The following is a 17,755-nucleotide window of genomic DNA, read 5'->3' as shown; positions in this document are numbered from 1 at the left end:
CTGGATGTTCAGCAGGGAGCTCACAGCCTGGGCATCCGCCAACGCAGGCCCGGTGTTGTCCACCAGCTGCTGGAGGGTCATGGTCCCGGTTCTGCAAAGCGCTGCAGACAGCGCAGGTGTGGCTCCACTGCAGACATCCAGCCTGGCTCCATGCACTAGTGGTTCCTTCAGTAACCAGAAGAAGAAGAAGAAGAAATGCACTTTAATGAAAGTGAACAATGTAGATTAATTGATAAGAATTTTAGCTACAATCTATATTTACAATACTTTTACAGTCAGGTAGCTGTAGTCATGCAAGAAATCTTTACAATTTTTAACTGACAAGTCTGAAATTTTGACAGAGCTCTAAATTTTCATTAAATATTTTAATATATTAAATAATAATAACAAATATGAATAAATATAAAGAATTCAATATACACTTCTTTGTCCCTGTAACCAGTGCAACACTTACAAACTTGGAACATTTGTAAATCTATTTCTCACGGAACATATTCATCATGTGTAATTCACGGGTTATCAATGAAATGAGAATATTATCCATTTGGCTTTAAATAATCAACTGAAAGATAATGACCACACAAACTTCATAGCTGCATTAAAATCCTTAAAACGGAACCTGGTTCTTCTGCCTCATGTTTGGCTTCATTTTAATTGCTGGACTAAGACGTTCTCTTTGAAGCTCTTGCGTGTACATGTGAATGGTTACATTCAAGGTTCAACATAATACTTGTGTATTGTAGGTATTGGCCCAGGATTGGTTGGAAAACTATTTGAAATGTCAGAAATCATGTTTGCAACTCTTGAAACCAGATTTCCATTAAGTTAAACATTTTTTTTTAGCAATCCACAATGTGAAAACACATTTATGGTGCCATCCTCGGCACAAACATCAATCTCCAGTGCAAAGAGTAGGGATTATAAGAAAAACACATTTCTGACTGAGTTTTAAACTTCTGAAAGTCATTGGAAATACAGAGTTCCTGATGTACTGTGTATGTGGTGGAGACAGTAAAGTTTATTATGTCGAAATACAGTCACCTGTTCACTGATGTTCTTTTCTGCCTTTAATTGAATCCCAGACATGTACATGATGCTAACGGTCTTGCTTAAACACACCACATAACACAAACCCAGGATTTTATCATCAACCAGACTGGAAAGTCATTCTCCTAACCATCAGCAGCCCAGAGCCATCACCAGTAAGACCAGTAATTTGCGTGAAGATACATTTGCGATTTTACTTAACATATTTCATTAATATGAGTTGGAATGTGTTCATCTCCAGTCTTTATCTACATATCCATCACGCAGCGGTGCGTGAACGGATTAAATGTTATTGCTCTGATAGTGAGAGAGGCTATCAGGAGACAGACTGTCTGTATTGGTGAAACATCTCCAGTCTCAGTATTGATGATATATTGATTTTGCAGTTAGATGCTGGGATTGACTTGATGGCAAATCTCCAGTGAAAGCTTTTCAATAAACGTTCTCCAGCAAATCTTAATTTCTTTAAACCACTTAACCACAAAGGGCTATCATGTGGTTAGGATCAAATCAAATTGAAAGGCAGCCTGGTATTTGACTCTTTTGACAACACATTCAGTGTGTCTTGTTTTTTCTGTGTGCCACAATCACATGATGTGGCTATTAAAATAGGTCTATGAGACATTGTTGGATCCTGTTTTACAGAGAAATGATCTCAATTCAAGACTGAATCGGTGAGGGTGTCTATTAGTTTATTGGTTATTTTATTTATTACTTTAATTTAATCAGACAATTGTATATTTAATATAGCATTGAAATGACTCTACAAACATGACAGTGTTTCATGTGCTTTGTGAAAATACCATTATTCATATGATAAATGGCTTTTAGATTATTTAATCAGTGTGTTATTATGTGATTAATCATTGATAGTTAATAGTTCAGATGTGCAGAGTGGTTGGCTTTCGTTGGAATAGGAACATAAGGTGGGGTAATCCAGGTTGGCTGAGATTGACAACAGCCCGAGCCTCAAAATAAAATAAGTGATTCACATATAAGTCTGTAATTAACTGAAAGACATTTACAGTATATTTAGTCAATACTTGTGGTTGATTTAATACATTAATAACCAAACCCATTCCATTCATGTAACAATGTGTGTCTGAAGCTCAGAGTAAAATCCTGTCAATGTATGCTTGGTTGTAAAATGTCTTTTCATGCTGCATTTGTCATGTTTACCATGAGGATAAACTTCAGTTTGCGTGATGTAGCTGGATGGATTTGAAAGTTTTCTGTTTGCTTTGTGTTTCTTGCTGTAGTCCAGATAAGTTGGCATGCACGGATACACTCAGTAGTGTTTGACTCCCCATACACACTGAACAGCACCACAACAAGCAGTGTGGCTGGTGAAAATCCTAAGCCACCAAACAAACAAGGGCTACATTCGCAATATATTGGAACAGGGTGGTTTCACAGCTGTAATTATCCTTATATCACCGTCTGCATTTTACTATAATGGCCAAAACATTTATGGATCCAGAATTAGTGTTACAGCATACAGCATTAACAGCGTTATGGAGCCCTGTGGAGGGCACTGTGGAGATATGGACAGAAACAGAGAAGTTCAGATGAACGCAGTTCAGCAGCACAGTTGACTGGACCTACGCTTGGTTCTCACAGGGCTCTGGGATTAATTTATTATACATCTTGATAACTCCCCCAGCTCACAGGAGAGCAAAATGAACAATGCAATGTTTTTTTACAATGCTTTGGAAATTATATGGATTGCCCAGAAATATTTTGTCCAGATATATTTGCTGTTTCCCTAATTATTTTTTTAGATTGTAGTGGAACTACAGGGTATAAAGCATTAGGGATTGGACATTTTACATTTTGGACATTTATTGCTTAAGAACTAATTTATTTTTCTTTTAGAAATGAGATTTCAAATGCTGGAATTGTCTTAAGAACACAGTGATAATTGCTCCTGAGAAAAAAGTCTTAACACTCTCTCTGTTCAGTCGGCTTAATGAGAGATTAATCTTATCACTACAAATGAGGAGTGGCAGATACTAATGCAAAAAACAATACAGAGGATTTCTAGTCATGTAAGCTTCAAGCATGTTCATTTCAGTAATGTCACCTTGAATTAAAATGATAGGTCATTTCTGTCTTCTATTTCTCGTATTGCGATGTTGCAAAGCATCATTAACATACAGATATTACTTATTGTTGGCCTGCATGTGAGATGATGACAGATTTTCATTAAAAAGGAAGGACTCACTTTCTGTCATAAAAAAACCAGAAGACAATAGGAGGCCACGGCCTACACTTCGTGTGTGTGTGTGTGTGTGTGTGTGTGTGTGTGTGTGTGTGTGTGTGTGTGTGTGTGTGTGTGTGGTTATGTGTGTGTGTGTGTGTGTGTGTGTGTGAAAGAGAGAGAGAGAGACAGACAGATGCTGAATGGATGGATAACTAATCAATAGACAGAGTGCAATGCAGATAAGGACAGCAGATACTCGTTACTGAAGCGAATGGTCCCCTGCTAATTGTGAGCAATGAGAGTGTTATTAATTACTCAGCATACACAGAGGAGACTCTGAGCTGAAGTGAGCCACAGCGAGGCCATGCTGTTAGTGTCTCAATATCTCTCATGGATATAAACATATTCATACTGTGGTAAAGCTACAGGTTACTCACACACTTTCTAAAATCATTTGATGAACCTTTTTGAAGCTTTTACAACTTCAAATATGAATACCGTAGATTCTCTCACCTTCCAGATACAGTCAGCAACTATTTCACTTGCCAGACTTCCAGCCATAGTTAACACTTATCTGAAGTGACCCATGAATGTTTGCAGTGAAGCTACTTTGCTCAGGAGTTTGTGGATAATGAAATGGACGAAAAAGTGAGTTCTGGTATTAGACTTACGTATGACAGAAACACAACTCCAAAGTGAAGTTTCTTTGTCTGCTTCATCATTTTGTCAGCTTGTGAAGTTTTGTTTTATGATAATGTGTAAATAATAACGACATTGATGAATATATTAATCATGATAAGTTTTGTGATCCATACGTTTTTCTGATGCTGCCTAAAAAACCAACATATCGAGCAAATTAAGAAATCTTCGATATTTGCAAATTCAGCTGAATTAGTTTCTTAATATATGTATGTTTCTACTGCATTTATCTTCGATACCACATTTTACATTAACTGCTTAAGTAGCCAGTACACTTTAAATAATCTCTGCTATTAACATGCAGTCGTTAGCTGATAATTATTCTATACTTTACAAGCATCGAAGGAGCAGCTTGTGTTTACCACCTAACCCAGAACATCTGCTGTTCTCATACATCGATCTGGTGGTTGAAAACACCGCTGCCAATTAAAGCTAATAATGTTAGATGTGCAAACAGTCGGATCATTGCTAAATTATCTATAAATATATGTTTTCTCCCAAAAGTGGCCCCAAAAGGTTTAATATGCTGGCCTCCATGGAGGACTTTAAAGCTGATGCGATTAGGTTAAAGTTCTATTCCATTTAGATACTGCTCTTTGTTTTATATGGAACTAAATGCTAATCAGCAAAGAATCCCGTCTCTTTCAAAAAGGTAAACACAGGTTATCTTGGGGTTTAATGTAAAAACTAAATCATGATGTGATTAGTGATATGACTTGAAATGAGTATTTGCAACAAGATAACAATATTAAACTTTGACTTTTAAGCACGTGATGGCTGGATGATGGATGAATGGCTGGTTGGAGGCTTCTTCTTTTACCGTATAACCACACAGTATCCAATAAGGGGATTATTTTGCTGAGTAAGAGTGCTTCATTGTTTGTGATAAGCAATTATTACCAGCAGAGAACTGCAGGGGCCTGAATGTAATAAAAAGGAAACTCAGAATTGATAGTCCACTCATAACAAATAAGCAATAGAAATTTTTTTCTTGAGGTTGTAATGTGATATAAGTGTAGATACACAAATAAATCTAGAATATAGTAGGGTATTTTCTAATGAACATGTGATAAATGACCCTCAACAAGCGAAGTATTGATTACCAGTTGAACATACACACTTTACCCTAAAGGAGCTCATTCCCAAGTATGAAGCATATCAGCTAATGGACAGCCAGGCTTGAGTGTCTTGCCTTTTAGTGTGGTGAATGACTTCTCTTTTTCTTTACTAAGTGCAGAGAAGAAAAGGTGAATTCTTTATAGATTGGACGGCCCTGAGTCAGTTGTGACCCTGTTGGCATTTTTATCAGCAGAGATGCTTTTGAATAGTGTTTTGTAGATTTCATGCTGAAAGAGATGTTCAAATTGCTGTTTAACTTGACCCAGAGGGCGTTAAAACCAGTCAACGTGCAGTTACCCTGTCATGTTAAAGGCAATCTTCTAGGTGGAACCTGAGTTCACGAGAGCAATTCGTGTAGAAGTGGATTTTACAGTCTATTTATGGTACATCAGTTCTTACTTTCAGGTTGGCTATTTAATTAGACTTCATTCTAGGCAAACCTCAGGAATAAATAGGGTTTGTTATCACTTTTGAACCAATACTATTATTCATGCCTGCAATTCAGTAATGGTACCAAATAATGTCACCAACTATGTTGTAACATCAGCATTAATTTGTAGGAAGAAGCTGTTCTCTGACCTGGGAGCAGGTGGTGGTTCGCTGTATCTGGTTAACTGGACTAAAATAAAAAATCTTAACATTTGTCAGAATTCAATTGTGTGAAAATATATTGTAAATAATTTTCCAAAGAAAAAATGGCAACAACAGTAAGGGTCAACAGTATACAATGACAGCTTTTATCCTGAAACACCAACAGCACCTATTATAGAGTATGTTGATGGGCACAGACATAAGCACAGTGCTTACTGTTTCCATGTACATAGTCTTCTTCTGGATGCATCAACAATCTTACGTACAGATAGTCCGGTGTACTTTAATGCATGGTGGGTATGTTGGGGCTGAGTGTTGGCTGAGTTGAACTTCTTAGCTGACTTAATTCAACACTGAGAAAAGCCAAAGCCTATTAAGATTTGATTTTTTTTTTTTTATTGCCCATAAGGCATTTTGGAAGTCTGTTATTCAGAATGACTGATATAAAGACTGTGAGGCCTTACTTAGGAGCATTTGGAAACATTTCCACTGTAGGCTTGGGAAAGGAGAAACAAGGACAGTCCATGTTCATGCTTGACAAATTCCTGCATGGTATAATGTTAGAACGAAATACAGAATGTTTCTTTTGAGCATTTGATCTGCATACTCCCCAAAGTGACTGTCATTTTTCATCCCGTAGAATGACTACATTATTCTCACAGCACTGAAGCTCACAATGGCTAGACAGATGATGCTCACATAGGTGTGCACACACACGTCCGTACACACCAGGCATATCTTATGGCAATGTCTATGTTTTTAAAACTTAACACATGGAAGCTGGAGAAATTGCCTGGGGATTTTGAATCAGAGCAGCTCCTCCAATTGATTCTGATGTTTGTCCACTCTCCGTGCATCTAAATGAGGATAGGGAATGCATTTCAGTCCTGACAATGCAACCAAGACAGTCTCAGCACAGTCCCCTCCGGCTATTCAACATGAATTTATTAGATGGCATACCATACTCAGTACTTAACATTATCTGTGTGAGTATGTGTGTGTGTGTGTGTGTGTGCGTGTGCATGTGCACGTGAGCGTGTGTGTGTGTGTGTGTATCTATTTCTGTGTAAGAATGCAAATCACCAGTTCATTTACATCACTAGGATAGGTGGTATAAATCACATGTGATTCCTTGGCCTTATTTTGTGTCTCATACCAGTTTTGTTGAGTCAAGCCTCTTACATTTAAGAAAATTTGCCTCTCATACTTGACAAATTCAAGATTTTCCCCCCTTACAGCAGTGTATTTAAAAACTGAAGGGCTAAAATTAACAGTGTAGGAGGAACCCCCCACCCCACCCGCCCCCTAAATATTCTTAAAGGTCACATACTCATCATGCACAGATGGGTTGACAACTGCATAGGAGGTTAGTTTCCAACTTGATGTTTTCTATCATCTTTTGCCACTCTCTCGCCAGAAGAAATACAAAGTACATGTTTACCTAAACTGTTGGATAATTTAAGCAGGAAATTAATATATTTTTTTCTTTTATCATAAAAGAAAATGTACGAAGTAGAAGCCGAACTAACAAAATGATAACACAAAACAGCGCTGGAGATTCAGATGTGTCCTTTTTTATTACAGCTGGGGAACATTGTCATTGCCCTTTTCATTTAAAGATAGAAACCATCAGGGATCCACAGATGTCAAAATGTTCACAGGAAACCGAGCTTCTGTTGAGCATCCTGTCATCTGCAAAACAATGAGAAGAATGATTTGCCACAATCCCACTGAGCATTTGTACTTTTCTACTCAGCCAGCTGTAGACCATGTCAGGCATTACTAACAGTGAGTTGTACAATTATATCCTTCCCATTGCGAGATCAGATACATACTGTATGTAGCATTGCTCACACTCTTGACTCCCTTTCATGCATATTTATACACACATCTCCCACATAATGACCTTTGCTATACCATGACGAGTATGTATGTAAGTATGACGATATGAATATGACATTGTCTTTTCCTAATTGCGACACATGACCACAGGCAGATACACAGGCTACTATTAATCACATACATGTGTTCATTTAGAGGGGAACCCTTTAGCTCAGTGCCGTCGGTGCCACACTGTGACTTTATTTAAAATTCTCAGCAGGTGTTTCCAGAGCCCGTACTCATACAGCGCTGTTTCATGCTCAGCTGCGGTGTGACGGTGCCCACGCAGGACAGAGATGCGATAACACAACGGTCAGCTGACTGCGTGGCCATGCAGGAGACAGGAAGCGAGAGTGGGTGACATTTAAAAGATTCACTTTGCTGAGCTTTCAGCAGTGTTTTGTGTCATCTATTTTTTCTTTTTGGAGTGGTAAACTCACAGTTCTATTTTATTCTTTTTACAGATTGCGGCCTCAATTCCCCTTGGTTGCTTAATGAAAGTCCATTCCTTCTTCACAATGTTAATTTCAAAACAAAAAATGCCTTCCAGCGGTGTAGTCTAGAATTTGGCTCCATGAAGTTAGCTTCAGCCCAAGAGAAATCTGTATATACTGTCATTTTCTTATTATTTTTTTCACTGTTATTTATGTTAATGCTTCCCATTTTTCAGTTTTCTTGTTGTAGCTTTTTTAGCAATTGCTGACAACATCGTAAATAGCTGTTCCACAGGTTTTCTTTATTATGTTGTGTTGGGTATGTTTTTTTGTCTCATTTTGAATAAATTATATTATATTATTTTTCTTTCTGTGTACTACACTGATCGCTACTGCCATATACCATGTGCCATATGCCATGTGTTAAATGATAAACAGACAGTCAATGACATGGGGCAGGTCAAAGGTTTTATGAACATAAAGAGAATATTCCACAAGTTTAAGAAATCAGGCAAATGCTTTGAGTGACGATTAAAGGTTTGGAGCGATGGATCATGAACTTCAGTTGTGTGTTCAACAGTGCTGACCTTCTGTGATGCACAGACAGAGATGTTGGTGTACAATAATTCCACAGGGTTTCTACGGAAACTGATTCTCTTAGATCCTATGCATTCGTGCAATGAATGAAGTGATTTAAATGACCTAACAGTTGACAGATATTTATTGTTATTATTGTTATATTTTATTTGCAGATCTGGGTGCCATTATTTAATGAAACAGAAAGCAACGCTCATTGACTGATGTCACCAAACCAGATGAATTAAGCCTTTCTGTGATTTTTGCAATTTTTATATTAGTAATTTTTACTAATTGCGTTTAGTCATGATTAAGTGTGAAAGAGACATTCTTGAAAAGTTCAGTCATTCACAAGCTAAAATGGGGAAAGGTTTTTGTGCTGGAGAGAAGTCCTTAAAAACACAATTTCTCAATGTGGAATATCAAAGCATGTACACATGAGATACAATCAAAGAATTCAACACTGAACACTTGTAACCACCAGCCAGCGCTCCACTGAAATAGCAGATCAGGAAGTTGGTTTTAGATTGTTCTTTCCTCTTTCACTCTGTGAACTCATTTCTCTTATTTTATATTTCCTGTAATTTTTTTTCTATTGTCTATTTTATACTTTTTCCTGAACCCCTGCTCACACATTCTGCAACTTTTTCCCGCCTTTTTCCCCATGGATTTCTTATTTCATGTTATTTGTTCATCATCATCCCCTTTCTCCTTTACGTTTGCTTCCTCCCTGTTGGTCTGATAGTTTAAACCTGCATCTCTTTGTTTTCTCTTACTGTCCCACCTGCTTCCCATCATTATTTCCTATGATAGGCCATGATGTAGTTTTTTGCTCTGTTCCAGACCACATACTGCCAGTAGTACATTCAGTACATTCGTTATAATATATAAAGTGTGTTTGTCTAAACTCAGATACTGACGAGTGGCACTGACGAGAAAAAAACAGCTGCAATATTTAACCTTGAATTTAACCGTCACAAACTAAAATGCTGGCTTTTTTTTTTTTTTTTTTAAATTTTGTTAACTAAAACTTTTCTATTGCTGTCTGCTGTAGCTGTTCTAATCTTACCACAGGATCCAGGTCTTTTTTGATATCCTGGGTTTTCCTGGCGTTCTTTTTTTCCGTTGTTGCTACGAACACCTGAACAAACAACCAAAAAAAGATGAGTTTTCACTAAACTGATATTTTTAATGGCCCACGATGAGCTGGCATCATATCAGTGGTGTACCCCACCTCTTGCCTATAGCCAGCTAAGATAGTCTCCAGCAACACCTGTGACCCGCAAAGCAGAAAAGCGGCTGTAGACGAAAAAAATACCATCGTCTCGACGACAAGAAAATGGATGGATGAATATTTTGAATGCCCTGTGACGAGCTACAATCTTGTTAGCGGTATTTCAAACATACTATTAAATTAAGGAAGCAGATCTTTGTGTCATCCAAATTTCATTTATTGGACATAATTTATAACATCATGTATTTTTTTTAATAAACCCAAAGCAAAAGTTTTAATTTTCAGATTTTGAGTGAAAGTATGTTTTTTAACTTGCTTATTGGAATGGGGCCGCCAGACAGAGTACATCAGTCTGGTAGATGGTGAGAGCCAGATTAAGAGGCTGAATAATGATTGTCATAAAAAAAATTAGGCAATGAGACAATTTAAGAAAATGAGACAATTCTGGATAAAGCTAAGTTTTGCGACAAAGACAAGGCAAAGACATGGAGGGGGGAGAGGGAGATAGGGAGAGAGAGGGAGAGAGAGGCAGAGAGATAGGGGGAGAGAGGGAGAGAGCGCGGGAATGTGTTCATGAAGTCTGGATGTAAAGTCTGGATGAACTCTGATGTAAATCTGTCAGGTTCTCCGGTGACTGAAGCCAGTTGGACTGACAGCTGTCTCTTTCCTTGTAGTCCTCATGTGTTACAGCTCCGGCTTGTGTACAAGTTGTTTTGACGTACAGTATTATAATTTTTAGTTTCTTAGTGGGTTCCCTCCTGGTCTGACTCTCTCTCTTTTTTATGGTAAAAAAACTAGTTGTTTGATATTTTGTGAAGTGTCTTCCACAGCTAATCTTTCATCGTCGTGATATCCTCGTGTTCTAATGAACGGTCTTTTGCTTTGAAAACTAACACAGTAATTCCATCTCCTCTTATCCTGTGAATAGGAAGACCCTCTCTGTTGAGTGGATCCAAAGAATAAATAGAGGTGTTATCAGTAATTTCCCATAAATGACATCTTAGAAAAGGCTCTTGAATAAACCTGAGGATATTCAATTGTGTGCACAAGCTGACTACATTAACTGATTACATAGTGGACACAACAGCCGTGTCATCTTACAAGGCCCAAATGATTTACATGTTGTTACTGGATCCAAGGGGCAATAAATGTCACTTGGGGATTGCTTAACTTTCATATCAGCATTTCATATAATTTTTAGTGAGGGTAGTAATTTCCCAGTTTCCAAATGGATTTTAGTATGTATCGAATTTCCAAGATTAGCTGACGGCTCACAATTCTTAATCTTGTTGCTTCCTATCACAAAATATTTATGGAAAGACTCAACATTCATATGCTGAGCCAGAGCCGTAGTCAGTTTTTAATTTTGTGCTGAGAGCAGTTTTTACCTCCGAGGAGGATAATGCTTGATATTAACAGTCTCTAATTGCTAAAATGCTTCTGTGCTGTCCTTTCTGTCTATCTTCCATGAATATTATAATTCATTTCCGCTTGTATCTATCATATTAAATTGATGTACACAAAGGGAGGATAGGACCAAATAGATCAACAATCAGGACATAGTGATTACAGAGTGATAATCCTGCAAGGCACAGTCTCACTCCGGTCTGCTGTACTCAAGATTGAGCACTAAAGAGGAGGCAGGCAGTAATTTTTGGTAAGGCTAATGAGCTATTTTTCACCTCTGCAGAGCATAACTCTGCCATCTGCTGCAGGGATCCTCTCTGAGCCCCTCGCTCCTCTCTCTGGAACAGAGAACGGGCAAATGGCAACCTGAGAGTCACGCTCAGCAGCTGAGTACAGGGAAGTTCACATGGACTATCCTCACCTCACCTCATCTTGCCGACCACCACGCCCCTCCTCACCACATGCATTTGTAAAGAAAGTATGAATAATGCTAGCACATCATACAACACCTTCTGTGTTTATGTCCATCTGGTATAAGAAACAAATATAAAACCAGCTAAAAGTGAATATCAGTGAAATCTCAGAGCAGGAGGTGAGTGATCTCTCTTCCAGGACCAAGAGACATGCACTAGATAATTCCTCTGCTGCTATAAACTTCTCTGATAGGCCTTGCAAACCAGAGCATCTGGGCATGTTGTATAACCTTAATGTAAGAAATGTGAGGATAAAATTGAACTGTATATAGACCAAAACCTTTTCTGACAAAAGCAGGACCAGTGTAAATTATTAATAGCTTGCAGCCAGTTTTTCATTTGACAGTAAGCTGGTGTTATTGGTCTTCCGCGCTTGTGTCACATTCGGTTACTTGCCAATGAAACTGGGGCAAACCGATCTGAACTTCATCGCTTCACCTTCCAGTCATTTCTCCTGGCTGGTTTTAGATGCCAGCTCACCAGAACTGTTGCTAAAATAAGACAAGTCATTTCAGGGGTTTGGCTGAGTTCCTCAGCCCACTGTGTTAATTCTTCACAGATAGCACAGATAGGCAAAACTGTGAGAAATAATGTTGGTCCTTTGGGTTAAAGAAACTGAGAAATCCATCCACATTTGTCAAGCTAGAGGAGAACAGGAGATAATGAAGAAGAAGAAGAACATTTTATTAATTCCACAAGGGGAAATTATATTGTTACTCAGGTTGGTATATACATTCTGTGTCAGTTTTTAACAGTATACAGGCCCCCTGAACACAGCACAGAGTGACGGGCAGCGACTTCCGGAACACGCCCCAAATTGAGCAGCTTGTAGGGGGACAGCGCCTTGCTCAAGGGTGCCTCGGCAGTGGCTGGGAGATGAGCTGACACCTCCCACTGTCAGCTCACACTCTGGTCATATCATGGCGGAAGCGGGATTCGATCCACCGATGGCTGGGGCGGTCTGTCGACAAGACATCCGCTCTACCGCTGAGCCACTGACCACCCCAATTGCATACTGTACAGAGAGGCTTGGGTCTCTTTGTGGCCATCATATTTCATTGTGTAATGCTTTGCAAATGACATCTAAGCTTAGCTTGTATGCAGAGTGAATAAATGGAGATAGTAAAAATGAAACAGCACTCTGATGTCCTTATGTGCTAATCTACTCTGTCACATATTTAGTTGGTAGTGCTGTTATTGAGGACTCGGTTCCCGAGCCTGATCATATTAAGTAAAGTTAAAAGAAATTAAAATCTTCCTTTTTCTAATCCCACATTTAATTGGAAATACAGTGTGCATTCACGCATCAAATGCTCTCAACTTCACCTCATCACGGATTTTTGGTAGGCAATCACGTGATACCGTACGTGCATTCTATTGGCTGACGGCATCCAGTGATGCACTCATTTCCGTGAGTCTGGGACTTACGTGAGACACAAAAGTTGATAAAAGTGTGGGTAAATAATACAGATTGAAGGTGGTTTCATATCAGTATGGGGAGGATTCATAAACGTTTAAATTACCGTAAATAATAAGGTAAATAGTTTGTCGCTCTATCGCGGAATTCGTTAATCGTGTGTGGTTCCTGGAACGCATTAACCGCGAGGAACGAGGGTACACTGTATTAGGATACAGCTTTAGTGCCCCTCAAACCAAAGGACAAAGGCAAGGTGATATGGTTATGCAACTGGAGGCAAGACAAGGAGAAGGAAATTACAATTTAGTAGAGTGACAAGCCAGACCTGGAGGCACGAAGCCTCATTTTTCCTCGTGTATGACAGCTGGGGCACACTGACCTCTTTGACGCCACAAGAATACAATAGTGACTGCTTACCCTGTGTGTGTGTGTGTGTGTGTGTGTGTGTGTGTGTGTGTGTGTGTGTGTGTGTGTGTGTGTGTGTGTGTGTGTGTGATCTGTCTTATCCTGATTGCCCGTGACTATATGCTTGAGTCGATAGTGGATGCAAGTTCTGTGTTTACATGTGTGTGTGACTTTGTGAAGGCAGAGTGTTGCTGAAGCAACCCTTTGCACTGCAGAATAAAGAGGAGTTTTGTTTTCTCTGATGAGCTACAGTTATATGATTAGGTTCGTTTTTGAAATATGGTTGCGCTCTGCCTCCAGCTTGCCTGAGCTGCACAAAGAGGCATCTTTATCCACCTTCTCTACATAGTCTGAGTGTGTACTTGGTATTCCTGATAGGAAAGACCTGAATAATGGAGCTTTTCTGGCAGTTTGGCTGATCCACCGAATACAGCTCTGTGGAGGAACTTTAGACCAGCAGTACAAAAAAAAACAAAAAAGCAAAAACCATCAGGTACGCCGAGACACTGAGTTAACGAAATGTCTGTCCCCATGAGAAAAGGAAGATAATGGGACTAATTTATGCTGTTTGGATTTATGGCAAGCTATTGCGCATTTGGTACCAGTGTTAATGTTCTTTTTTTCCCCCTAATTTGATTTGTGTATGATGTGTCAGAGTTGGAATAAATTCGAATGCATAAACATGTGATGTTCTCTATGTCTCTATATTGCTGAACGAAAAAGCTGTGTTGCTGTGCAAGTAGACAAATCAAAATAATCACAATATTTCTTATCTCACCATTACAACTAGCAAAACATCCCAAATGGAAAGATGGAAATGTGATTCAGTCGTCTGTGACACAAATCTGAAAATGTCATCAACGTTGTGGTGCATGCACACATACTTATTTAACGCTGGAGAGACACGTCCAACTTCACTTTGCTCTGATCCTGTCACTTGCATACAGCGTTCAGAGGTCTTGGCCTGAGATCAATTACCTGCACATTAATCAAAGAAGAAGAGAAGGGTCTAATATAACATATATGCACTGAAAATAAAATGAAAAACACATTAAAATCAGTAAGATCGTGTAAACAAACAAAGGATCTGTGAAGCTAGGGCTTTGCCCCTTCACTTCTCAGGGTTAATGACATACTGTAATCATGACTGACTAGACCATCAATGAAGGCACCTCCTGTCAGACAGGAAGTCAGTCATTCTTCCGTCTGATGCACTCATTCAACGCAGAACCAGGACCACGGTGTTGAACTGGGTTTCATTGGTTCTCTAGGACACTGGATGCTAGAGGACGAAAGAGAGAGCTGTTCTTACTGCCTTGTCGATTGACATGTTGCATCTACAAGGAAGCTGGGGTTCCAGAAGTGGTTTGGTTATAACTTTTAAGGCGGGCTCCAGGCACGTGAAAGACATTTAACATTTGTTTTGGGGGACAGGGGTGTTAGTGGAGGTCTCAACAAAGTTTGGAACGTGGCATGACTGATATTTTAAACATGCTTGTGAACACCAGAGACTTCTGATCAGTGTTGTGCTTCAGGCTGGAAACAATGGCACCTTTTACACCAACGTTGTACAATACGACTGAAATGAAGGCCATTCATAACAAAGGTTTTTTTGTTACACTCATCCACTAAACAAAGCTGGCATAATGCAGCCCCAGTGTGTTGTTTGGAAAGCATTCAGGAAACAAAAGCGATGAAACTCACAGAATAATACTGTGTTCCTGTGTGACGCACAATGTGTTTGTAGTTTCGAAACAATAACAAGGGCACAACATGACAAATAATGTCATATTCAGTCTCTTCATGGCAGTCAGCCTTGTCCTCTGCTGGATAAGTAAGGAGCTCCAGGACCTTGTTTTCTATCCAACTTGTAGACATTTTAAGTTGCTGACATTTTAAATTGCTGCTCTACTTTCCTTTGGAGATTTTGCAGGCATATCTAACTACAACCAAACCCCACGGTGGGTCCAAAACTTGCTGGGGGGGGGGGGGTATTTGTGTCTTGGAAGTACCCTAGAATTATCCAGGATGAGTGTTGCGGGAGAGATGGATGTCTGGGACATCTTGCTTGGCTTGCTGCTACGTTAAATCAGCCAAAGGAAATGGTTCTTCCCGCTGCTAGTCAAATCTCCTGGTTGTGGTTTGTAGACAACACGTTGTGATTTCCCCAGTCCTGTTGTGGTTGCTTGCTGGCACAACATTCTCTCCTCTGCCAGTTACTGTTTTTTTCTTCTTTTTTCTTTCTTCTTCTTCTGAGTCAGAGATAGAACACCTTTTCCGTCTTTGTACCATTTATAGAAAAATGTGAGATGGAATAAAGCTGTACAAGCTTAAACAAGCTCCCAGCTCATTGGATTTCATTGTCAGGTGTAAATGATTGATGAATTGTGGGCTTCAGATTTGTAATTTGTTTGAGCCTCTTCCAGATGGAACCAGGAACAGGTTCTCAAAATAGAGTCTCTAACTTTCCAAAATTCTTTGTAAATGCACTAGTTTAACTCAAACTTTGTCTTATTCCACTCTTGAATACTTCTGCTTCTTGTAACCACACAAGGAAACGTAATATTGTCAACCAGCTTTGCTGTGTTACATTATGGTCAAATTTACAATGAGGTCTTAAATGCATCTTCACGTCGCTTACACCCAGAGACATCTGCTCAGTTGTATTGGATTCTAGGTCTGATGTTGGAGTTACTAATGTGTGGACAGAGGCAGGTCACCAAACTCAGATCAAATTATATCATGCAGTACCAATAAAACATGACCCAAGATTCTGTAACTGTACGACATACTCACCTCCGTATTTTCAGAGTTATATTTACTTTGTGTGTGTTTAGCCCTATAGAGAAAATCAATGATGTTGTTTATTGTGTTGTGGAAGTGGAACATTAGAAAACAGAACAAATTGCTAAAGCAGTGAATCCTGATTCCTTGCTTCAAGTTTACAAAAAACATATTACAGTGTAATAAGGTGCAGGCATAGCGTTTTTTAGCAGGGTATGAATCAGTTCATTCAGGTATGTTTTAACATTTGAGCAAAAGCGAACACCAAAATCTTTTTCAATTTTTTTTCTATGCAGCACCAATTTCACTTCTATTTAAATCTCTTCGTAGACCATCTTTCCGGTGATCGAAGTTTGCCTTTGAACCAATAGCAGTCATTGTAAAAATAACTAACTGACGTGTGATGTATACATCAGGCCTCAAAGAAACCGATGCATGATGTGCTCAGGGTGACCTGCTGCAGCACGAGGCCGAGAGTGATTGACAGTGTTGATTGAAATGAATCAGTGGCCCAAAGTTTTCTTTTCTCTGGCTTGATGAGAAAAATTGTCTATTTGGAGACTTCATGAGTCAGATTTTTTTTTCTTCTCTGGATGTTGTATCAGTACGGTTGAAAGAAACTCGGGGGATCACGTAAAAAGATACATATTTAAAAAAAGAAATTATGAATGGATGAACAGATATTTCTACCTGTTGTCTTCCTGAGAGCTTGGAATAGTTTGAATCCTGCCAAATGAACCCAGCATTGATCCACACTGTCTCGCAGATGAGGAAAAGTGTTTGCTTTTCTCCAGGTTTTGATAGTTTTCCAAGAAAAAATGACCGATTATGGTCAGCATCATCCAAATGCCCATGCACCGAGTTACATTTTCTCTCTTCTTTCACGTTATTGTTATTTATTGAAAAAAGACGTTACCTTTGACCATGAAATCCAATAGTAAGAGGTGTAAAGCAGTTATTCTCTCCCTGGTATTCATGACTTTCTTATTCACTGAAGCATCACAGGGTAACAAAAAACGAAATTAAAGCTGCGATGGAAGTAAAGATTAACTATGTTGACATGACATTACATTAGACATGACATTAGATGGTTGTTGTGACTAAGTGGAGATAGACTAGAAATCTATTTGGGGTGTCCCCGCTCAGGTTTGAATCCTGCCAGTAGTAGCTCGGTCCACTAAGTCTTGGGCTGGGAACTGGAGGATAGCTGGAGTGTGAACTGGCAGTGGGAGGTGCCAGTTCACCTCCTGAGCCCTGACAAGGTGCCCTTTAGCAAGGCACCATCCCCTTTATAAGGTGCTAATTAGGTGGCACCAAGAACGAGCTGCCTGCCACTCAACATTTCATCTACATGCTTACAGGCCACTAGAGCGGACAATTTATTTCCCTTCAGAGATTTATAAAATTGATTTAATCCTATCTTAATCACTGTGCTGTAGAAAAACATTTGCTGTTAGAATTGGACTAGTAATCAAAAGCTCTTTT

This window comes from Antennarius striatus, chromosome 19 (genome assembly GCF_040054535.1).
Source record: "Antennarius striatus isolate MH-2024 chromosome 19, ASM4005453v1, whole genome shotgun sequence".
Taxonomy (NCBI): Eukaryota; Metazoa; Chordata; class Actinopteri; order Lophiiformes; family Antennariidae; genus Antennarius; species Antennarius striatus.
Note: the sequence above shows the minus strand (reverse complement) of the source record.